This window comes from Coenobita brevimanus, chromosome 95, assembly GCF_032717465.1.
Source record: "Coenobita brevimanus isolate Jiangsu-jjx chromosome 95, ASM3271746v2, whole genome shotgun sequence".
In the NCBI taxonomy this organism is placed as follows: Eukaryota; Metazoa; Arthropoda; class Malacostraca; order Decapoda; family Coenobitidae; genus Coenobita; species Coenobita brevimanus.
This window is the reverse complement of record NC_137048.1, coordinates 921,666-946,799: the sequence shown is the minus strand read 5'-3', so window position 1 is coordinate 946,799 and position 25,134 is coordinate 921,666. Positions and strand designations below refer to the sequence as shown.

The 25,134-nt window shown below is 43.0% G+C and overlaps 1 protein-coding gene across 7 annotated transcripts in view; it reads left to right on the top strand.

Moving 5' to 3' along the window:
- LOC145413148 (uncharacterized) overlaps positions 1-25,134 on the top strand; it is a 111,726-nt gene that overhangs the window by 45,461 nt on the left and 41,131 nt on the right. For 4 of the 7 annotated variants that reach the window (XM_080282874.1, XM_080282870.1, XM_080282871.1 and 1 more), the window contains one exon: positions 4,261-4,321. The exons of 1 other annotated variant lie outside the window; for it this stretch is intronic. The gene's annotated coding sequence lies outside the window, so the exon portion shown is untranslated. Of the gene's footprint in view, positions 1-3,790; positions 3,893-4,260; positions 4,322-20,657; positions 20,780-25,134 lie in introns of those variants that run through there. 2 more of the 7 variants (XR_013899693.1, XR_013899694.1) reach the window with 2 other exon arrangements.

The window sequence follows — 25,134 nt, the reverse complement described above, 5'->3', positions numbered from 1 at the left end:
ACGTGGAAGGTGGGGGGTATCAGACGATGCCACCCGTTGCCTGAGGCTCTTTTACTCAAAAGTTCCGACCCGGTATCCATCAAGAGAACCCGTCTTAAGACCCGACCCGGACTTAAAGGGTTAAGAGGAGCCTATGGAGTCACGTGGAGAGACAGGCTGACGAATGAGGATATAAAGGAACGTTGTAGTGTGGATGTGGATGTGATAGGAAGCGTTATGTGGAACACACTGAGGTGGTTTGGCCATGTGGAGAGGATGGAGGGTGAAAGACTGACAAAGAGAGTGTATGTGAGTGAGGTGGAGGGGGGAAGAGGGAGGGGGAGGCCGAGGATGAGATGGAGGGATGGGGTGGAGAGGTATATGAGAGAGGGGCGTGTGAGTTGGGAGCAGGGCAGTGAAATGGCGGGGGACAGGGCGACTTGGAGGCGGTTTGTTTGTGGCCACCCCAAACGGGATTGAGGCGTCTGGCAATAGATAGATAGATAGAATTCTCCTACTCTTACTGACTCCCTTCAACCTCTGTCTCTTCGTCGCACTGTTGCTACTTTGTCTCTTTTCTGTCGCTACTTCAATGGTCACTGCTCCTCTGAATTGTCTGCGTGCATCCCTCCACCTCTACAACGGGCGCATGGCACCCGTCTAGCAGCAAACTATCATCCATTTTCTGTCCAACTCTCTGATGCAAGAGTTGACCGTTACTACCAGTCCGTCATTTGTGCAGCAGGTCAACTCTGGAACTATCTGCCTCTGTCTGTATTTCCTGCTGCCTATGATCTCCAGTCTTTCAAGCGCAGTGTGTCCAGGCATCTCGAAATGATCGGATATTGAATTTGGCTCTCTATTGTATTTTGTTTTTCTCTTGGAGGGAACTGTTATTGCGGGCTTATGGCCTTTGGTTCCTTCTTCCAAAAAAAATAAATAAATAAATAAAAGTAAAAGCCACACCCCCTTCCCCCAGCGCCTAAGTTATCTTACGGCTGGCACGGCTGTATCACTTACTGTCTTACTGAGCCAGCCGTACAGTAACTGTTAGGCGCTGAGGGAAGGGGGCATGGCTTACAGATACAGTAAACCCTTCATAAGTCAAACTGTATGGGGCTCAAGGGTAGTTTCCCTTAATAGATTTTCCAATTAACGAAAAGTAATTTCAAAACAACGTATACAGTATCCCTCAGTTATCAGACGTTATAGAGCCAAAGGCATGTCCAGTTAATGGCTCCATCCTGATAATGGACTTCTCCCCTGACCCCCATTCGTACATAACCTAACTATGAAAGCCAGTGTAAAAGGCCACCACAGTACATTGTACAACTTTTGTTCCTGGTGTCGAACACTACTCTGTATAGTCAAGCATAGCTATAAACCACAGCTAAGCAATTACCATGGTCAAACAGACCCTTCAACCACAGACAAGCAATCACCACTACAAGACATGGAAAAATGAAAAAAAATAAATAAATAAAAGGCAACATAAGAATAATGCATTGGACACACATAACATAATGGTAGAATGGAATAAAATCATAGTGAAATAGAATAAATTTATGGTGCAGCACAGAAAGCTTGAGTAAAATCAAAGTCAACACTCACGATTCAACCATCCTGCATCAGTCTAACCCAGGATCTGCTGCATCTCCTGAATCATCACTACCCTCCTCCTTTTCCCTGGTGATGGGGCAATCATCACACACCCAAGGAAGATCCTTGCATGGAATAGCAAGGCCAGAAGCAGGTAGGGAACAACCACAAAAGCCACAACATGCACCGCCATAACTACTATCCGCAAGATGTTGGCTCGACTGTTACCACACGGGAAATGAGAATGGCTGAGGGGGTGTCGAACAGTCAGTGGGTGAACTACCCAGTCATATTACCCCCCACAATGATCACAAACTATATGTGATGCATTGGGTGTCTTCCGTTTCCTCTCTTCCTTCCTTTTTCTTTTGTCTTTCTTTCCTTCTCGTTCTTTCCTCTTCCTTCTGCCTGTGGATGACTTTACACTTCTGTATATCTTTCCTTCATTCTTTCATCTTCCTCCTGCCTATGGGTGACTCTACACTGAGTGACAAGCCAAGTGGTGTCCTGTACACCAGGAAACTATTCACTACGCTGGGTGGTAACCATATAACCAAATTATGGCTCCTAGTGGTTTAATGGGTAATTAAAGTGCTCCAATCGGATATTGTCAGTGCAGGTTTACATCCAAAGGATGGTTGGGGTTTATTGCTCACATAATGCCACTCCAGGGATGAGTTAGATTGCCGACTCTCATCTTAAATGTCATGACCAACTTACCTAGCCCTGGGCTGCTATGCTCCTCATGGGGCAACATAGGACTGGATGATGGATGGATGCTCACCATCCACTTACTGGATGTAGTGCTGCTCTCTGGTGTCTGCCCTTTCCTCTCCTCTTCTGTCTTTCTTTCCTTCATTCTTTCCTCGACCTTCTGCCTACGGGTGACTTTACACTCCGACTTCTGTCATTCTTTTCTTCATTCTTTCCTCTTCTTTCTGCCTGTGGGTGACGCTGCACTGAGTGACAAGCCAAATGGTTTCCTGTGCATCAGGAGACCATTTACTACGCTGGGTGGTGACCATATAACCAAGTTTGGCGCCTGGTGGTTTAGTGGGTAATTACTGCGCTCCAGTCCGATTGAGCCAGTGAAGGTTTATATCCAATTGGTTTTGGGGTTTTGTTGCTCACGTAATGCCACATAGCGATGAGTGAGGCTGGTCACTCTCATCTTAAATGTCAGGACCAACTTGCCTAGCCCCGGGCTTCTACTCTCCTCATGGGGCGACATAGGGTTGGATGATGGATGTATTTTCTCATTGTATATTCTGCTGACCTTGTTGGAGGGACAGAAGTCAAGAGTGAGAGCAGTGGAAATGAGTTATTTGAGAGGAGCATGGGGAGTCACATGGAGAGTCAGAATGACAAATGAGGATGTGAAGGAGTGTTATGATGTGGATGTAGATGTGATAGGAAGCTTTGACAGAAACACAATGAGGTGGTTTGGCCATGTGGAGAGGATGGAGAGTGAGAGACTGATGTGGAGAGTGCATGTGAGTGAGGTGGAGGGTGGGAGGGAGGGGGAAGCCAAGGATGAGATGGAAGGATGGAGTTGAGAGGTATATAAGAGAGGAGGGTGTGAGCTGGGATCAAGGTAGTGATATGGCAGGGGACAGGGTGACATGGAGGCGATTTGTATGTGGCCACCCTTTATGGGATTAAGGTGTCTGGTCATAAATTCATAGATAGATATTCTCTTGATGAAAGGTAGTTTATAGGATAACTACCTTTTGTATGTGGCTGTTACAAGCACAGCCAGAGTTTACTCCAGTCGAACCTGACATTCATCTTCCATGGCGCATGGGGACTTTTCAGTGTTTTTTTATTAAGGGGAAAACAATGCATAATATGCTCTGAAATACGGTATCTAGTAAGGACATAATTACAGTATTTCCCGTACAATATGGCCGCACTGGTCTCGAGTGCACCTGTTGGTGCCTCCCTGGCTACTGTCTGCCATGGTTGTTGTGTTTTGTGCTCAGTAGGGACCTAGGGAGGTGACAGGCTGGGTGATGTGGCAAACAGGTAGTGGTGTGGAGCCAGAGTAAATTACCAGGATATAGTCTCAGAGACCTGAAGTGTATATTCTGGCACTCCTTGTTTCATCATATATGTCTTGGGTAAATGTGTATTTTGATGGTTATCTTGTTACCTAAAACATTTTTGGCAGCTGCTGTGTTTTAGTCTAAAGAACATAACTGATTTCAGAGTTAACCATTCATCTGGTGTCGAGATGTGTGGAGTCCCTATGGACTCCCTGAAATTGTTGCAAGAAACTGATCTGCTGCAAGTGCTGTACGTGTGTCCAATCAAGGTTTGTTATGTTGTATGGTAGTCGTGACAGCATCTGTTGCTTTTCATGTTAATCTTTCCCAAAACGTTTCATGTAAGTTTAACACCTAACAATTTAAAAGTTTATCCTCTCTATTGATGTATATTTTCTGGTGTAATGAATTTGTTGTTACTATTAATGCAAGTATTCTCTAATTGTAGTGGCTCCTTCATGTTGTGAACTCTATGATTTATAAGTGAATGATGATCTTTCGGGAAAGCTCCCTCTTCTGAGAATTTACCCGTTATGTTTATATAAACTGCTGTGTATTTTCCATCTGACATTTTGAGTATTGGATTTGCTTTGTGGTATCATGGGAGCTTGTCTAGTGTTGCCACCCTTCCTTGCAGGTACATGTGGTCTGAGGTCAACTCAACAAGGCAGGTCATGTTCTTTACCACAACTTCACTGGTGAGTGAATGGGAGGGCGGCCCTTCTTATTTTGGCAAACTTTGGTTAGTAGTTTTCTGTTCAGATATATATGTATATTCCATCCATCCATCATCCAGTCCTACCTTGCCCCATGAGGAGCGTAGGAGCCTTGGGCTAGGCATGTTGATCCTGACATTTAAGATGAGAGTGAATATATATATATATATATATATATATATATATATATATATATATATATATATACAGTAAAAGTCCAATTCTTCGGCATCCAATTCCCTGGCAAATCTGACATTTTGGCAGTTTTGAGAAATAGTCCCATTTACGAAAATCTCTGATCGTTCGGCAGATTTTCCAATTTTTTTCATCCCCTCTACTGCTGGGGACTTCTTCCAGCAGTAGCAGACTCCAATCAACCCCTTCTATTGTACATATGTAAATAAGGAACCTACTATAAGTTTAGGTAAGTGCATGTGAACTTGTAGGCCTACTGTATCATTACATTTATATACAGTATGTTCACTAATTTCATTATTTTTCATATTCATGTATAGTACTGTATTCATTACAGTATTGTACAGTATCAAACAGTATACAGTACTCTCTCCAAACACATTTGTAATGATATGAGTAGTGATGATAATGTTCACCGAAACATATAAGGTACTGAGTGGGTAGGGTTTTTGATAATTCGGCAATTTTGATATTTCGGCACTTGCCTGGTCCCATAGATGCCGAAAAATAGGACTTCTACTGTATACTATATATATATATATATATATATATATATATATATAAATATATATATACACACACACACAGTAATCCCTCCACTATCCGACGTAATAGAGCCAAAGGCACGTTCGGAAAGTGGTCCTGTCCGGATAGTGGGACCCTGCCTCCTGGACTGGTACTTATGGACCCTAACCCAGCCTAACTTTGAAAGCCACCTAAATAACTCCCTACCGTTCATGCATAGCACCAATTTAAACCTATTTAATACCCTATTCACACCAATAATGAACATAAAGCATGAAATAAATGAAAAGGAACCAAAGAATGAGGAATTAGAAGTGACTGTACCTCTGCCAGCGTACTTACATCACGTTTGTGGCTGCCTTTCTAAGGTTTTGGCAGTGGTGAAAATGCCCCTGAAGCATGTACAGTAATCCAGTGTTGTGCTGCACTTAATTCTTCGCACTGTGAGTTATAATTGTTTAACACTGTACATTGTTCTTAACTGCACCACTGCAGTTCTAACTGCCAGATAAACTGCCAATTAGCACTCCACTGTTGATCCTTTGCACTCTAAGTTCAACTTTCTTAACACTGCACAACACTGTAAATTCCCATGTGGTCTAGAGGTGAGGTATTGCAGTATATTCACTGTTTATTCACAAAAAACGAGCACGTGTGGCTTCCAGTGTGATAAGCACCTATTCACAATCGAAGTTAAGGAGTAACAGTTGATGTCGGAGAAACAGAGTTGCCAGATCGCAACGGCCACATTACCAATCTCCTCAACTTTCATTACCAAATTTAACTTTTCATTACCAAATTCGTAAAGCTAGCATTTATTCGTCACCAATTATATATACAAGTGGAAATACATGTAATCACTTTCCTTATAATTAACAGCATGTTGATTATTTTCACGCTATGTAGGGTAGCATATTAATCAGAGAGAGCAAACAATCCACCATCTCCATCCTGTGTATCCTCATGTATCCTCATACATGTGAAAAATCCATTTGGTAATGTATTATTCTGATTCATTACCAAACGAATTTTTCATTACCAAATTGGCCCACATTTGGTAATGAAAAATAACAAACGGTAACCCTGACAGAAGGGGGGAGGGGGGAGGAAGGAAGGGGTGAAGGGGCCATGGTGTTAGCAGCTGTTTGGCGACACGCAGCAATTTCAAATTATGGGTGGGGAAATATTTGGATTTGGGGGGGATTTTTTTCTTTTTTTGGCCATTTCTCGGTTCCGATGGTCCAGGCCCACAATGTCCGGTAAGTGGGGATGTCCGGAAAGTGGACGTCCGGAAAGTACAGGGATTTGCGCAGTGGCAGTATCGTAACCAATGAGGTCTTGCTTAAGTGACGTATTTGTTGCTGCTGTAAAGCTCAAATTGGGAAAAGTTTCAATACCATCTCAGCACTTCTGCGGCACCTCGGTTTGGGTTACCTTTCCTAGAAGGGTAGTCAAGTCATACCCCACCTGCTCGTGGTGACCTCGCAGACACCCTGTTTTTTTGTTTTTCTTTTCCATTTCTGTTTTTTTGTGCTTTTTTTCCTTCGGTTTTCTTTTTCCCCTCCTAAATTAGGGTGACACAAACGGGGGCGGCGCTACCCGGGTTTTTCCCGGGTAGTATTGTATATACGTTTTGCTGCTGTTGTCATTTTGTTTTTTTTGTTCTCCTTTATCATGAGTAAACAACACAGTGCCCTCGCTGCAGTAGGTCTGTAGCAAAAAGTGCACAAGCACTGAAGTGCGCCTACTGCAGCGAGTGGATTCATATAGCTTGTGAAAATTTGAGGAGCCACCAGCTGGGCTTTCGCTGGCTGTGTAGCCAGTGTGTTGCACCAGCGGATGAGGTCTTGGCTGGTGGAGGAAGTAGTATCAAGAAGGAGTATGAAGATAAAGTTATTGTGCCAATCTTTCAAGCAATCAAAGACGTATCAAATAGACTGGAGGCACTAGAGACCAAGGTCTCATCATCTGTGGCGGTCACACAAGATCAGGCCAAGTCATTTGCTGATGCTGTTCGTGGGTCTCTCGTGGGGGGAGGGAAGAATCTGCCTGGGGGCGTGATTGAGATCAGTGCTCATGGCCAGAAAAAAGCCATTCATAGTCAGCATGTACTGATTGTGAAACCAGAGAGTGACGCTAGTGCCCTGACAAATCAGATGGGACCAGAAGACATCAGAGGCATACTTAACTCAGTACCGGTTGACAGCTGCCTTAAGACCAAGGCTGGTGGGCTGGTAATGAAGTTTCCGTCAGCTGAGGCCAAGGGGGAAGCAACTGGGGTGCTGACTGATCATTTTGGCTCTGAGGGCACTTTTTGCATATCAGAGCCAAAGAAAATGTTGCCTAAAATGACCGTGACAGGCCATTCCTCTTCCTTGGATGACTCTGACATCATCTCAAATATTCTGAGAAAAAACAATAAAATTAAGATGCTCGTTGATCGAGGTTGTACCCTCAACCTTCTCTTCACAAGGACAAGGAATGACACCAAAACTGCTGTCTTGAAGATGTCGCCAGAGGTGAGATCCTCCATTGTAGAACAGGGCAATTACATCTATGTGGATCTTACAAGATGCCGCGCTTTCGATAGATTCTGGGTTGCACAGTGTCATCACTGTCAAGGCTTTGGTCATACATTTGAGAGATGTTCTAGGAAAAGTGATGAACCTAAATGTGTCTTTTGTGCTGGAGCCCATAAATCTAAGGACTGTAGTAACAGAAATTCTCCCAAATGCATCAGCTGCTCCTCTTTAAGACATCAAGATACTAATTCAAAGTCACAGGTGGTTGCCCATTTTGCTTCAAGTAGAGAATGTCCAATTATTATTTCTCATAGAAATAGATTGATTGAAAACGCCAATTTTGACCATTCAAAAAACTGACTACGTCCCTCTTGAACCAGTTAAGGATGGGTCTTTTAAATATTCGTTCCATCCGTAATAAGATAGACTATATTAATGAAACCCTAAATCAGCACGAGCTTGACATATTGTGCTTGACTGAAACCTGGTTGTATGAGTCTGATATCGATATTATTCATAATGCTTTGCCTGAGACACATTCTATTATTAGTATTCCCAGGCCTGCTGCTGACTATCCAGGAGGAGGCGTAGCACTCATCTACTCGGCAGCACTTGCAAACGTTTCTCTCATTGACTCAGACCTGACCCCATCATCATTTGAATTTATGGAAGTATTAATAAATTTCCATCAGAATACCATTAGAATTGCAATTGTCTATCAACCAGGTCATCCAGGCAGAGATCGAGGTTTTATGGAGGAGTTTGGGCAGTTTCTTGAAGGGTTTTCTCTTAAACCTGGAGGACTTCTTGTTTGTGATGATTTCAATTATTGGGTTGACAGTCCAGAGTCAAAACCATTTTCTTCAGAATTCCTTGAGTTGATCACCCAAAACAATTTTTTCAGTCATGTGAGTAATCCAACTCATGTCTCAGGACATGTCCTTGACTTGATCTTGTCCCCTGTTGGTTGCAGGCGTGTATCAGATGTGGAGGTTGACTCATTTGACCCCCTCATCTCTGATCATGCTCTGATCACTCTTAGTTTTGATGTCCCGAAATCCCCTTCATATAAAAAGGTCATCATGTTCAGAAATTACAACAATGTTAACCGCCAGTTGATGTGTTTTGAAATTGATCAACGTTTAAACTCCATCGATTCAAGTCTTTCTACTGGTGAATTGGTTGATATTTACAACAACGAGCTAAGGTCAATTTTTGACCATTATTGTCCTGAGGTAGTAAAAACAATCACAGTACTTGATAATTCTCCGTGGTATGGTCCATCCATTAATTCTTTGCGTAGACAACGTAGAAGGGCAGAACATGAGTGACGCTTGCAGCGGACCGAAGTAACTCGTTTGTGTTATGTTTTTGCGAGAAGAGCAGTCGTTCACACTGTAAAAGCCCAAAAGGCTAGGTATTATCAAAATAAAGTTGATTCATGTGGTGGTGATAAAAAAAAATTGTCTGCAGTTGTGAAAAATTTGGTTGGTCAGAGGAATGTAATTGTTAAACCAACTTCTTTATCTGATGCCCAATTGGCTTCTGATTTTGCTTCATTTTTTTACAAGTAAGATATCTCGCATAAGAAGTGATTTAGACAGCAGTTCTCCTATTGAAGAGTACTCAGTTGACTTCCAGCCACGGTGCACCGGGGATCATTTGCTTTCAACATTTCATCCACTGGATGTAAACAAAGTCAAATGTTACATCAGAGAACATAATAAAACATTTTGCTCACTCGATCCATGTAACATGTCACAACTGCCTGATGTGTATGAGCATGCTGCAGATTTTATCTTCAACATAATAAATAGATGCTTCTTAGAAAGTAATTTTGTGCAGTCTGAGAAACGTGCTTTGCTTAGGCCCCTAATTAAGAAACCTGGCCTTGATGTCGAGAGCATGACAAATTATCGTCCTGTCTCTAACCTGTCTTTTTTATCCAAGATTATTGAGCGGGCCATACTCGACCAACTCTTACCACTACTGGAACACAACAGAGTTGTTCCTGTTGTTCAATCGGCATACAGAAAATACCATTCGACTGAAACTGCACTAACAAGGATTCAGAGCGACTTGGTGGCAAACACTTGTAGTGGGATGTCCTCTCTCCTAGTTCTTTTGGATCTGTCTGCAGCTTTTGATACAGTAGATCATAAACTATTGTTGGATGATCTGTATTTTTATGGCGTTCGTGATAGTGCCCTTTTGCTCCTTAAGTCGTATCTGTCGGACAGATCTCAGAGAGTGGTTGTTGATTACGCTAGCTCTGATTCTGCTCCTCTTCTATTTGGAGTCCCTCAAGGATCAGTTTTGGGTCCAATTCTATTTACTGTCTACACAAGTAGTTTATCGTCTCCACTTGATGCTCATGATGTGTCCTATCATTTTTATGCTGATGACACCCAGCTCTATGTTAAGATGTCAGATATCAACGATACTAAGATAAAGTTTGAATCTCTAATGTCTGATATTAAGATTTGGATGGCTAAGAGGAAACTTAAGCTGAATGATGGTAAAACTGAGATCATCATCATCAGAGGAAACAAAAGGGGTGATGACACTGACAATGCCCTGGCTTTGAACATTGGCGTGTCACAGCTGCATCCAGTCAGTTGTGTTCGAAATTTGGGTGTTTATTTTAATTCTAAGTTAAATTACAAAGAACACATTAATCAGGTTGTAAGAGGGTGTAACTTGCATATCAGAAATCTGTACTCTGTGAGAAGATTCCTGAATAGACAGTGCCTCTTAACATTGATCCATGCAGTGGTCTTGTCTCGTGTTGATTATTGTAATTCACTGTGGGTTGGTCTTCCAAATGATATACTAACAGAAGTTCAGTCTGTGTTGAACAGGGCGGCACGGCTTATCTTTGGTCTCCCCCCGAGAACCTCGACTACCCCGTTTCTGATTGAGTTGCATTGGTTACCAGTAAAGGCTAGAATTGAATTTAAACTGTGTCTTATTACATTCAAGGTTCTTAAGTTTGGTGAACCGAAGTATCTTGCTGAATTGTTAAAACTCCCATCGACACGCCTGGGTGTGATGTTACGCAGTGAAGATGATTCCTTGCATCTTGATGAGCCAGGAGCCATTCACCAGTCATCTTTCTCTGATCATTCTTTTGCATATAGAGCCCCTAGATTATATAACAGATTGCCATTGTCCATAAGACAACTCTCTACTGTTGAATCCTTTAAGAGACAGCTGAAAGCCTTTCTTTTTTCAAAATGCTACGACCTGGAGAGAGGTGCTATGACGGATGATTATAGGGTTTAATTTTTGCCACTTTCATGTATATATGATGTAGCTTGTATGATATACAAGAAATGTCACAATTCTTGTAATTGTAAAAATAATGTATGTGTGTCGAGCGCTAGTGAATTCCCAAAAGGAAGAACTGGCGCTTTTGAGAAACAAAAGGCCAGATTATTATTATTATTATTATTATTATATATATTTATTATTTTTATTTTTATTTTTTTTTTTTTTTTCCACACCCCACATTGGGGTGGGATTGGAGGTCTGGATGATGATGATATGGTTATGATTCTTGACAAGTTTTGGCTGGCAGCTGCTTGTGTGTATAGTTTTTACTGAATGCGTTAAATATAAAACATATTGTGCCCCCACTAGTTGTTACAGGCTCTCCAATCTCGATTTATCTGTAAGCCACACCTTCTTCCCCCAGCACCTAAGTTATCGTATGGCTGGCATGGCTGTATCACTTACTGTCTTTCTGAGCCAGCCATACATTAACTGGTAGGCGCTGAGGGAAGGGGGCATGGCTTACAGATACAGTAAATCCTTCATAAGTCAAACTGTATGGGGCCCAAGAGTAGTTTGCCTTAATAGATTTTCCAACTAACCAATAATAATTGCAAAAAGACCTATACAGTAATCCCTCGGTTATCAGACGTAATATAACCAAAGGCATGTCCAGTTAAAGCTCCATCCTGATAATGGACTTCACCCCTGGCCCCCTTTTGTACATGATCTAACTTTGAGAGCCAGTGTAAAAGGCCACCACTGAACGTCGTACAAATTATGTTTCTGGTGTTTAACACTACTCTGTCTAGTTAAGCAGACCTATAAACCACAACTAAGCAATTACCATGGTCAAGCAGACCCATCAACCACAGACAAGCGGTCACCACTGCAGGGCCATACCTTGCAGTAACATGGAAACAAGAAAAAAAAAAATGGCAATAGAAAAGTGCATTGGGCACAAAAAATAATGGTAGAATGGAATAAAATCATAGTGAAGTAGAATAAAATTATGGTTCAGCATAGGAAGCTTGAGTAAAATCAAAGTCAACACTCACGATTCATCCATCCTGCATCAGTCTTACCCAGGATCTGCTGCATCTCCTGAGTCATCACTACCCTCCTCCTTTTCCCTGGTGATGGGGCAATCATCATACTCCCTAGGAAGAGGCTTGCAAGGAATAGCAAGGCCAGAAGCAGGTAGGGAACCACCACAAAAGCCACAACATGCGCCGCCATAACTACTATCCACAAGACGTTTGCTCGACTGTTACCACGCGGGAAATGAGAATGACTGAGGGGGTCTCCAACAGTCATTGGGTGAACTACCCAGCCATATTACCCCCCACAATGATCACAAACTATATGTGATGCATTGGGTGTCTTCCCTTTCCTCTCTTCCTTCCTTCCTCTTTTGTCTTTCTTTCCTTCTTGTTCTTTCCTCTTCCTTCTGCCTGTGGGTGACTTTACACTCTTCTTTACTTCTTTCCTTCATTCTTTCCTCTTCCTTCTGCCCATGGGTGATTACACTGAGTGGCAAGCCAAGTGGTTTCCTGTACACCAGGAAACCATTTACTATTCTGGGTGGTAACTATATAACCAAATTATGGCTCCTGGTGATTTAATGGGTACTTACAGTGCTCTAATTGGATTTAGTCAGTGCAGGTTTACATCCATGGGATGATTGGGGTTTATTGCTTACTTAACCCTTACACCGTGGGCTTGTTTTGCTTTGACTTGCGGCTCCAGCGGGCATATTCGCGCTCCGACAGACTTTCTAAAAATATTTGCCAAAAATCAGTTATTAGTCCTAGATTATTAAAATCACATATACTTATGGCACATACCTTCAACTTTCTCCTTGGGTGTTTGTTGAGCCTTCGTCGAGTACCGTAGGACTTGTGGAGACCTCTGAATTTGGGTAATGAAGTCTCCACTTTACACTTCCCGACATCTCGTAATATGATTACCACAGCCTGATATTATCACTAGAAACACTAATCTGTGATTCTCAAATAGTTTGAAATCCATACTCCCCAAAAAAACACTGTGAAAGCGGTGAAAATTACGAGTGCGTATGACCATCTCACTTCCGATCGTTCGCCGCTAGTGTTGTCTATTATTCATAAAAACACTCACAGTTTATATTTCTGTTACTGTATAACACTTATATATATCTACAGTCTTTATCCATAAGTTTCCTTCAGTAATAGTAGTTTATTGTCACTGTAGGGATTCAATTTCTTTCAGTAAAATACGTAGCATTCACTTTCTCGTCCTGTATACTAGCATTGAGAGTGAATGTCACTTTCACCTTCACTCTCATAACTCATAGTATTCATACATGCTAGAATGAAACTTTCACTTTCATTACTCCTAGTATTTATACTCGTATTCTTATAATATCACTCATTTACATTTCTATTTACGTTCTCTACTTTATTTACATTTCTGTTTTATTTACAGTGTGTTATGCACTTTCACTTGAAGTAACTTATAAAACTATTTTCCACTGTTCACTTATATTTACATTCATTGCTTTCTTGCTATTGACACATTATTTACACTTTATTTACAATTCCACTTGCACTGTTTTACTCAGTAAAAAGATCATACTCACTCTCTATCAATTGTCAGCCCTTTACCTCTTTCCACACGAGGTTTAGTAGGGGGTAAAGGTCGCAGGGCCCTTTGCATGGGGCTATAAAACGGCGGAAGTTAGCACGAGCAAATCATACATACTCCCACTTTCAAAGATGACAGTGAACTGATAGTGGTGGCCTCCTGCCGCTTGGCTAGGGTAGGTGCAATACTACCAACTTCAGCCCTATGAGACCTGCTAATATATAGCAATGAAATGATTGGCAGGAAACCAACAATACATAATAAATTAGGTAGTTCCAGGTGAATGTAAATATCACTTAAGCTTCTCCCTTCCCTCCTCATATGTATATTTGTTACGAAAATAGATTATACGGCATATTTCAAGGGGAAATAAACAGTGAAAATTAGCGAACGAGTGCACGTGAGGTGTTGTCAAGTGATAATTAGCCAATTCCAGGTGTATGGCACTATCTATCTATCTATCTATTGCCAGACGCCTCAATCCCGTTTGGGGTGGCCACAAACAAATCGCCTCCAAGTCACCCTGTCCCCCGCCATCTCACTGCCCTGCTCCCAACTCACACCCCCCTCTTTCATATACCTCTCCACCCCATCCATCCATCTCATCCTCCCCCTCCCTCTTCCCCCCTGCACCTCACTCACACTCTCTTCGTCAGTCTTTCACTCTCCATCCTCTCCACATGGCCAAACCACCTCAGTGTGTTCCTCATAATGCTTCCTATCACATCCACATCCACACCACAACGCTCCTTTATATCCTCATTCGTCAGCCTGTCTCTCCATGTGACTCCACAGGCTCCTCTTAAATAACTCATTTCCACTGCTCTCACTTGTGTCCTTCCAACAACGTCCAAGCTTCACTTCCGTATGTTAGAGTTGGTATCACAATACTGTCATGTAGTAACTTTTTCACTTCCATTCTCACTTCCCTGTTTCTTATCACTGCTTTCAAAGAACCAGCAACCTTTCTTCCCTGCTGTACCCTTTCACGCACTTCACCCTCCAAACTTCCATCCTTACTCGTCACACTACCCAAGTACTTAAACGTACTCACATTTTCCAATTCCTCACCATCCAACCTCGCTGTCCATTCACTGACTTCACCTCTCTCAAAAACCATCACTTTACTCTTCCTTACATTCGCCTTTAGATTCCGTTTCTTACACACTCTCCCAAACTCATCCACCAAGCCTTCCAGCTCCCCTTCGTCTTCACTCAACAACACAGTATCATCTGCAAACAACAGTACAGGGAGTTTCCAAACACTATCCTCTCTCACCAGGGCCACTCCAGCATCCACTACCCTGCCTTGTACCTCTTTTATTACCCCATCCATGTAAAGATTGAAAAACCATGGAGACATGACACATCCCTGTTTCAACCCAACTTTCAAAGAGAAAAATTCACGTAGTACACCATCCACACACACTGCAGCCTTCGCACCATAGTACATACTCTTCACAGCATTCAACAACTTCCCATCTACTCCATATATTCTTAACACTTTCCACAATCCTTGTCTCTCCACCCTGTCATATGCTTTCTCCAAATCTATGAAAGCCGCATACAACTTCTTTCCCTTCTCTAGAAACTTTTCCACTAAAGATCTAAGAATGAATATCTGATCTACACAACCTCTTCCCTTCCTAAAGCCTCCCTGTTCTTCTCCAACTAATTTCTCTGTTCTTTCTCTAACTCTGTCAATAAGTATCCTACCATACACTCTTCCTATTATACTAAGAAAACAAATGCCCCTATGATTACCACACACTTCTTTTTCCCCTTTTTCTTTGTACAAGGGAATAATTATACCTGACTTCCAATCCTCCGGGACTCTACCTTCCTCCCAGGCCAATCTGCACATCTTCCACATCCATTCTACTACTATCGCTCCCCCATGCTTCAGCATTTCACCACACACTCCATCAATTCCTGGGGCTTTCCCCGATTTAACTTTCTTCATTGCTTCCACAACTTCTGTCCTACTGATTTTTTCCTGTCTTCTCACCTCCCTCCTTCTCCCAGCCATTCCCCTGCCACTTATACTCGCATTACTTCCATCCTCTATGTTCAGCAATTCCTTAAAGTGTTCTCTCCATCTGCTCACTTTTTCTCCCTTCTCCACTAGTAATCTACCATTTTTATCCTTCACTCCCCTGCTAACTTCACTTCCACCCTGTCTTACTCTTTTCACCTCTTTCCAGAACATTTTCTTACAGTCCCTCCACTTTACACTCAAATTCCTTCCAAATTCCTCATCCACTCTCTTCTTCCTCTCTCTTACTAATCTTTTCACCTCTCTCATTCTTTCTACATATAACTCTCTTCCGCCTCTCAACTTCTTCCACGCCCCTATTTCTCATCCATTCATTGTATGCTTTCTTCTTTTGTGCCACAGCCTGTCTCACCTCTTCAGTCCACCACGCTGTTCCTTGCACCCCCCTCCGTCTTCTCTTCCTTCCACACACCACATCGCATGCTGCACATATTTCTTCTGTAAATATCCTACACATACCTTCCACGTCTCCCATCAGCTCCAATTCATATTTGCCCAATCGTTCCTCCACTTCTCTCTTATACTCTGCCTTTTTCTCATCCTCTTGTAACCTTTCCACTCTCCTTGCAACTACTCCTTCCTCTCATCTTTCCCTTCTTCTGTTCCTCCATCTTACTTGAATTCTAATTCTGGCCACCACCAAGTAGTGGTCAGAAAGTCCACTCCCCCAACCTCTATGAGTTCTTGCATCCATTACACATCTTCGCAACCTTTCATCCACACACACATAATCAATCATTGCCTTCCTTTCATTCAGTTCACCACCCACCCTTCTCATCACTTGCCATGTATACCTGTGGATCATTTTATGCCTGAAGAGGGTATTGGCTATCACCAACCCGCTCCCAGCACAAATGTCCACTAACACACTCTCATTCTCATTTATCTCAGCAGGCACACCCCACTCACCAAGTATTCCATCCACCTTCACATTCCCAACTTTACCATTCATATCACCAATCAAAAACACTCTCTCATTCCTTCCAAACTTTTCCATGCACACTTCTACATTTGTCCAGAACTCTTCTCTCACTCTTCTAGCACAATCTTGCGTTGGCGCATACACACACACAATCACCCACATTTGTATTCCAACTTTCAACTTCCACACAATCCTTGACCCAACTGATCCATACTGTCTTATGCTCTTCTTCCATCTTTTACTTACAACTATACATACTCCTTCCTTTGCCCTCTCATTCTCACCTACTCCTGCACATATACCCCATCCATACTCCCATTCTCTCACACTTTCTCCTTTCCATTTTGTTTCAATTATTCCACATACATCCACTTTCGCACCCTCAAGCACCTGGACAATCTCTCTCTCTCACCTCATCATTCGCTCCCCTTACATTCCACGTTCCTATAACCATGTCCTTTGTCCGGTCCTTGGTCGTCATCGTTTGGTCAGCCCTTGTCCGAGGCTTATTGTTTGTTTTTATAGTTAGTTGTTTTCCGGGGAGGGGCACTAACCCTCTGCCAACCCTTTTAGTCGCCTTTTACGACAAGCGGGGATACTGGGGGAGTATTCTTGAAAAACCTCACTTACCTTATTTCTCTTTTGTTGTTTGCAGATGATACTGTGTTGTTGAGTGAAGACGAAGGGGAGCTGCAAGGCTTGGTGGATGAGTTTGAGAGAGTGTGTAAGAAACGGAACCTAAAGGTGAATGTAGGGAAGAGTAAAGTGATGATCTTTGAGAGAGGTGAAGTTAGTGAATGTACAGCGAGGTTAGATGGTGAGGAATTGGAAAATGTGAGTACGTTTAAGTATTTGGGTAGTGTGATGAGTAAGGATGGAGGTTTGGAGGGTGAAGTGCTTGAAAGGGTACAGCAGGGAAGAAAGGTTGCTGGTTCCTTGAAAGCAGTGATAAGAAACAGGGAAGTGAGCATGGAAGTGAAAAAGTTACTACATGACAGTATTGTGATACCAACTCTAACGTACAGAAGTGAAGCTTGGACATTGTTGGAAGGACACAAGTCAAGAGTGAGAGCAGTGAATATGAGTTATTTAAGAGGAGCCTGTGGAGTCACGTGGAGAGACAGGCTGACGAATGAGGATATAAAGGAACGTTGTGGTGTGGATGTGGATGTGATAGGAAGCGTTATGAGGAATACACTGAGGTGGTTTGGCCATGTGGAGAGGATGGAGGGTGAAAGACTGACGAAGAGAGTGTATATGAGTGAGGTGGAGGGGGAAAGAGGGAGGGGGAGGCCGGGGATGAGATGGAGGGATGGGGTGGAGAGGTATATGAGAGAGGGGGGTGTGAGTTGGGAGCAGGGCAGTGAAATGGCGGGGGACAGGGCGACTTGGAGGCGATTTGTTTGTGGCCACCCCAAACGGGATTGAGGCGTCTGGCAATAGATAGCTAGATAGAGATATATTATTTAGTATAAGAATAGGGCATAGGGCTTATTTCAATGGATGAAATCAGTGGAAAATTCCAGGAAAGATTTACTTAGCGTAGAATACAGTGTGGTGGCCTGCAATAATTAGGTAGTTCCAGGTGAATGTAAATATCACTTTGGCTTCTCCCTTCCTTTCTGATATATATTTTTATTACGAAATTAGATTATACGGCATATTTCAAGGGGAAATAAACAGCAAAAATTAGCAAACGAGTGCACGTGAGGTGTTGTCAGGTGATAATTAACCAATTCTAGGTGTATGGCACTCTCACTTACCTTATTTCTTTCTTGTGTATATTATTTGGTATAAGAAGAGGGCATAGGGCTTATTTCAATGGATGAAATCAATGAAAAATTCCAGGGAAGATTTACTTAGCGTAGCACGGCCGGGCAGGCGAGAGGATAGGGTAATGGAAGGGAGGTAGGGAGGGGAGTCAAGAACGGTGAGAAATGGCTAAATTGTCAACAATGGATGGGTGTACAGATGAGATTAGGAGTGCTGACTAGTGTTGGACATTGGCAGTACTGATAGATGATACAAGCCACCACTTCAAAGCCCAGGTGAATTCAAAATAACACAGAATCACAAAAGTGTCACCCCACGGTATGATCCCTTGCTCCCAAGCGTCACGAAAGTGACGCCCTGCAGTTAAGGGGTTAATGCCATTCCAGGGATGAGTGAGACTTGTGACTCTCATCTTAAATGTCACGACCAACTTAGCTAGCCCCGGGCTGCTATGCTCCTCAAGGGGCAACATAGGATTGGAGGACGGATGGATACTCACCATCCACTCACTCAGTGTAGTGCTGCTCTCTGGTGTCTGCCCTTTTCTCCCCTCCATTCATCTTTCCTTCCATCCTCTTCTGTCTTTCTTTACTTCATTCTTTCTTGGCCTTCTGCGTACATGTGACTTTACACTCCAACTTCTGTTGTTCTTTCCTTCATTCTCTCCCCTTCTTTCAGCCTGTCGGTGACACTACACTCAGTGACAAGCCAGATGGGTTCCTGTACATCAGGAGACCATTTACTATGCTGGGTGGTAACCATATAACCAAATTTTGGCGCCTGCTGGTTTAGTGGGTAATTACGGCACTCCAATCAGATTGAGCCAGTGAAGGTTTATATCCAAGGTGTGGTTGGGGTTTGTTGCTCACGTAATGCCACGTAGGGATGAGTGAGGCTGGTCACTCTCATCTTAAATGTCAGGACCAACTTGCCTAGCCCCGGGCTTCTACGCTCTTCATGGGGCGACATAGGGTTGGATGATGGATGGATTTTCTCATTGTATATCCTACTGACCTTGTTGGAGGGACGGAAGTCAAGAGTGAAAGTGGAAGTGAGTTACTTGAGAGGCATGTGGAGTCACTTAGAAAGATAGACTGACAAATGAGGATATGGAGGAGTGTTATGGTGTGGATGTAGATGTGATAGGAAGCTTTATCAGAAACACAATGAGGTGGTTTGGCCAAGTGGAGTGGATGGAGAGTGAGAGACTGATATGGAGAGTGTATGTGAGTGAGATGGAGGGGGGGGTAGGATGAAGCCATGGATGAGGTGGAGGGATGGAATGGAGAGGTATATGAGAGAGGAGGGTGTGAGCTGGGAGCAGGGCAGTGAAATGGCAGGAGACAGGCCGACATGGAGGCGATTTGTTTGTGTCCACCCCTTACAGGATTAAAGTGTCCGGCCATAGATAGATAGATAGATATTCTGCTGATGAAAGGTAGTTTATAAGATACCTACCTGTGTATATGGCTGTTATAAGCACAGACAGAGTTTACTCCAATCAAACCTGACATTCATCTTCCATGGTGCATGGGAACTTTTCAGTGTTTTTTTTTTTTTTTTTTTTAAGGGGAAAAATGCTTGATATGCTCTGAAATACAGTATCTAGTAAGGATATAATTCAAGTATTTCCCATACAATATGGCTGCACTGGTCCTGAATGCACCTGCTCGTGCCTCCCTGGCTACTGTCTGCCATTGTTGTTGTGTTTTGTGCACTGGTCCTGAATGCACCTGCTTGTGCCTCCCTGGCTACTGTCTGCCATTGTTGTTGTGTTTTGTGCTCGTTAGGAACCTATGGAGGTGACAGGCTGGGTGATGTGGCAAGCAGGTAGTGGTGTGTAGCCAGAGTAAATTACCAAGATATAGCCTCAGAGACCTGAAGTGTATATTCTGTCACTCCTTGTTGCAGCATATATGTCTTGGGTAAATGTGTATTTTGATGGTTATTTTGGTACCTAAAACATTTTTGGCAGCTGTTGTGTTTTATTTTAAAGAACATACTGATTGCAGAGTTAACCATCATCTGGTGTTGAGATGTGTGGAGGCGTCCTTATGGACTCCCTGAAGTTGTTGCAACAAGTTGATCTGCTGCAAGTGCTGTGCCTCTGTCCAACCAAGGTTTGTTATGTTGTGTTGTAGTCTTGACAGCATCTGTTGCTTTCTGTGTTAATCTTTCCCAAAACATTTCATGTAAGTTTAACACCTAACAGTTTAAAAGTTTAGCCTCTCTGTTGATGTATATTCTCTGGTGTAATGAATTTGTTGTTACTATTAATGCGAGTATTCTCTAATTGTAGTGGCTCCTTCATGTTGTGAACTCTATAATTTATAAGTGAATGATGATCTTTCGGGAAAGCTCCCTCTTCTGAGAATTTACCCGTTATGTTTATATAAGCTGCTGTGTATTTTCCATCTGACATTTTAAGTTTGGGATTTCCTTTGTGGTATGACAGGAGCTTGTCTAGTGTTGCCACTCTTCCTTACAGGTACATGTGGTCTGAGGTCAACTCAACAAGGCAGGTCATCTTCTTTACCACAGCTTCACTGGTTAGTGAATGAGAGTGTGACCCTTTTTATTTTGGCAAACTTTGGTTAGTAGTTTTCTGTTAAGATATATATGTATATTCCATCCATCCATCATCCAGTCCTACCTTGCCCCATGAGGAGCGTAGGAGCCTGGGGCTAGGCATGTTGGTCCTGACTTTTAAAATGAGAGCGAATTTATATATATATATATATATATATATATATATGTTTTTATAACTCTAACCCACCCCACATTGGGGTGGGATTGGAGGTCTGGATGATGATGATGATGATATGGTTATGATTCTCAACAAGTTTTGGCTGGCAGCTGCTTGTGTGTATAGTTTTTACTGAATGCGTTAAATATAAAACATATTGTGCCTCCCACTAGTTGGTACAGGCTATCCAATCTCGATATGTCTGTATGCCACTCCCCCTTGCCCCAGCGCCTACGTTATCGTATGGCTGGCATGGCTGTATACTGTCTTACTGAGCCAGCCGTACAGGAACTGTTAGGCGCTGAGGGAAGGGGACATGGCTTATAGATACAGTAAACTCTTCATAAGTCAAATTGTATGGGGCTCTAGTTAGTTCGCCTTAATAGATTTTCCATCTAACCAAATATAATTGCAAAAAGACCTATACAGTAATCCCTCGGTTATCAGACGTAATAGAACCAAAGGCATGTCCGATTAATGGCTCCATCCTGATAATGGACTTCTACCCTGGCCCCCATTCGTACATAACCTAATCTTGAAAGCCAGTGTAAAAGGCCACCACAGTACATTGTACAACTTTTGTTCCTGGTGTTTAACACTTCTCTGTCTAGTCAAGCAGACCTATAAACCACGGCTAAGCAATTACCATGGTCAAGCAGACCCATCAACCACAGACAAGTAATCACCACTGCAGGGCCATACCTTGCAGTGACACGGGGGGGGGGGGGGGCTTCGTAAGAATAATTCATTGGCCACACAAAACATAATGGTAGAATGGAATAAAATCCTAGTGAAATAGAATAAAATTATGGTGCAGCACAGAAAGCTTGAGTAAAATCAAAGTCAACACTCACAATTCAACCATCCTGCATCAGTCTTACCCAGGATCTGCTGCATCTCCTGCGTCATCACTACCCTCCTCCTTTTCCCTGGTGATGGGGCAATCATCACACACCCTAGGAAGAGGCTTGCAAGAAATAGTAAGGCCAGAAGCAGGTAAGGAACAAGCACAAAAGCCACAACATGTGCCACCATAACTACTGTCCACACGATGTTTGCTCGACTGTTACCACGCGGGAAATGAGAATGACTGAGGGAGTCTCCAACAGTCATTGGGTGAACTATTCAGCCTTGTTACCTCCCACAATGATCACAAACTATATGTGATGCATTGGGTGTCTTCCCTTTCCTCTCTTCCTTCCTTCCTCTTTTGTCTTTTTTCCATCTCGTTCTTTCCTGTTCCTTCTGCCTATGGGTGACTTTACACTCTTCTGTACTTCTTTCCTTCATTCTTTCCTCTTCCTTCTGCCCATGGGTGACTCTACACTGAGTGACAAGCCAATTGGTTTTCTGTACACCAGTGCCTGTATTAATCAAAACTCCTATGAGTAAAAAGTTCCTCTCAAAGTGAAATTTTGCTCCTAACTTCTAGCAGTACTCCTAAAAGCTACTCTGAACTCCTGAGTTTACTCATAAAATCGCTATAAAGTAAAAGTCCTCCACAGGGACTTTTAAGGAGTTAGTTGGGCTTTTAGTGACAGTAAACACAGTAGCTGCATCCCTCAAACACCAAGAGACAAGACAAGACCATGGCTGACCGACACCATCCACCATGTAGAAATTTTCGAGCTCGGAAGGATGCACTCATGGAATATGATGATCAAGAACTTGTAAGAAGGTACCTTTTCGATCGTGAGGGCATTGTGTTTATTGCTGATTTAGTAAGAGATGTACTGGAAAGGCCCACACATCTAAACCGTCCTCTCACACCCGAGATGAAAGTGTTGATACTATTAGGATACCTTGCAACAGGAAAAATGCAGCAGTGTAATTGTGATGACTTTGGACCATCGCAGCCATCAGTGAGCAATGTGATAACAGAAACACTCTCTGCTCTAACTGCTCCACACATTGTTAAGAGGTTTATGAAGTTCCCTCGTACACTCCCTGAACTACAAAGAACTGAAGGAAAATTCAGGCGAATTGCTGGCTTTCCTGAGGTAGCTGGTGTGATTGATGGGACTCACATACGAATTGTGGCACCAAACTAGTATGAAGAAATGTATGTGAATAGGAGAAATTACCACAGCATGAACATTCAGTTGGCATTTGATAGTGAATATAAAATACTGGATGTGGTTGCAAGTTGGCCTGGATTAACACATGATGCCCGAATTTGGCGAGAAAGTGGATGAGAGAAAGCAGCATTCACGGCATTTGCAATCTCGGCCCATGCATGCTTTTTCATGTCCGAGGTGTTCCCCGGGCCGAATTTCCCTCTTATAATTCTTTTTCTTTCTCCAATGCCTTCTGCCAGCATGAGATACTCTTCCTCCGTCCAGTTTCTCTTTCTTTGGAATTTATTTGCAGCCGTGGTATGTTGAAATTGTGCCATTGTTGATGGTCACTGTACCACGTGTACACACAATGCCTCGATGGTAGCAGGCACGATTAGCTGACCACACAAATGACACGATGTGTTTACATGTTATCCATTTTATCAACATTTGTAAAGAATCATAATGTATGATCAAATAGATGCTGTTTCTATATATAGAAACTAGTTTTTCATTTTTAAACTACTAACAGAGATTCTTTGTGTTGGTAACACTTCATGGTAGGAGCGAAATTACTACTACGAGTCCTCCTAGGAGGAACTTTTAGAAGCAACTCTCATCTACAACCACTTTTATTAGTAATATTAGGAGTACTCCTAGAAGTTTTTATTAATACCGGCCCTGGAAATCATTTACTACACAGGGTGGTAACCATATAACCAAATTATGGCTCCTGGTGATTTAATGGGTAATTAATGTGCTCCAATCGGATTTAGTCAGAGGAGCATGTGGAGTGACATGGAGGGACAGGTTGACGAATGAAGAAGTGAAGGAACGCTGTGGGGTGGATGTGGATGTGGTTGAGAAGATTAGGAGAAATATACTGAGGTGGTTTAGACATGTGAAGAGAATGGAGAATGAAAGACTGACTAAGAGGGTGTATGTAGGTGAGGTGGAGGGAGGGAGAGGGAGAGGTAGACCGAGGATGAGGTGGAGGGATAGAGTTGAGAGGTATATGAGGGAGGGGGGGTGAGTTGGGGGGAGGGTAGTCAAATGGTGGGCGACAGAGCGACTTGGAGGCGTTTTGTCTGCGGCCACCCTTTGCGGGATTAGGGCGTCGGGCTATAGATAGATAGATAGGTTTACATCCAAGGGATGGTTGGGGTTTATTGCTCACTTATGCCACTCCAGGGATGAATGAGACTTGTGACTCTCATCTTAAATGTCATGACCAACTTAGCTAGCCCCGGGCTGCTTTGCTCCTCATGGGGCAACATAAGATTGGATGAAGAGAGAACCTGTATTTTTACACAGGTAAAATCATCAGAGAAATTACCAATATGCCGGGAATCGAACCCGAGACTCTCAGGTGAGAGCCAGGCAGCATACCACTACACCACGACCAGAGTCTCGGGTTTGATTCCCAGCATATTGGTAATTTCTCTGATAAGATTGGATGATGGATGGATGCTCACCATCCACTCACTTGATGTAGTGCTATTCTCTGGTGTCTCCCATTTCCTCTCCTCCATTCTTCTTTCCTTCCATCCTCATCTGTCTTTCTTTCCTCGACCTTCTGCCTACGGGTGACTTTACTTTCCGACTTCTGTTGTTCTTTCCTTCATTCTTACCTCTTCTTTCAGCCTGTGGGTGACACTACACTCAGCGACAAGCCAAATAGGTTCCTGTACGCCAGGAAACCATTTCCAGTGCTGGGTGGTAACTATCTATCTATCTATCTATTGCCAGACGCCTCAATCCCATTTGGGGTGGCCACAAACAAATCGCCTCCAAGTCGCCCTGTCCCCCGCCATTTCACTCCCCTGCTCCCAACTCACACACCCCCTCTCTCATATACCTCTCCACCCCATCCCTCCATCTCATCCTCAGCCTCCCCCTCCCTCTTTCCCCCTCCACCTCACTCACATACACTCTCTTCATCAGTCTTTCACCCTCCATCCTCTCCACATGGCCAAACCACCTCAGTGTGTTCCTCATAACGCTTCCTATCACATCCACATCAACACCACAACGCTCCTTTATATCCTCATTCGTCAACCTGTCTCTCCATGTGACTCCACAGGCTCCTCTTAAATAACTA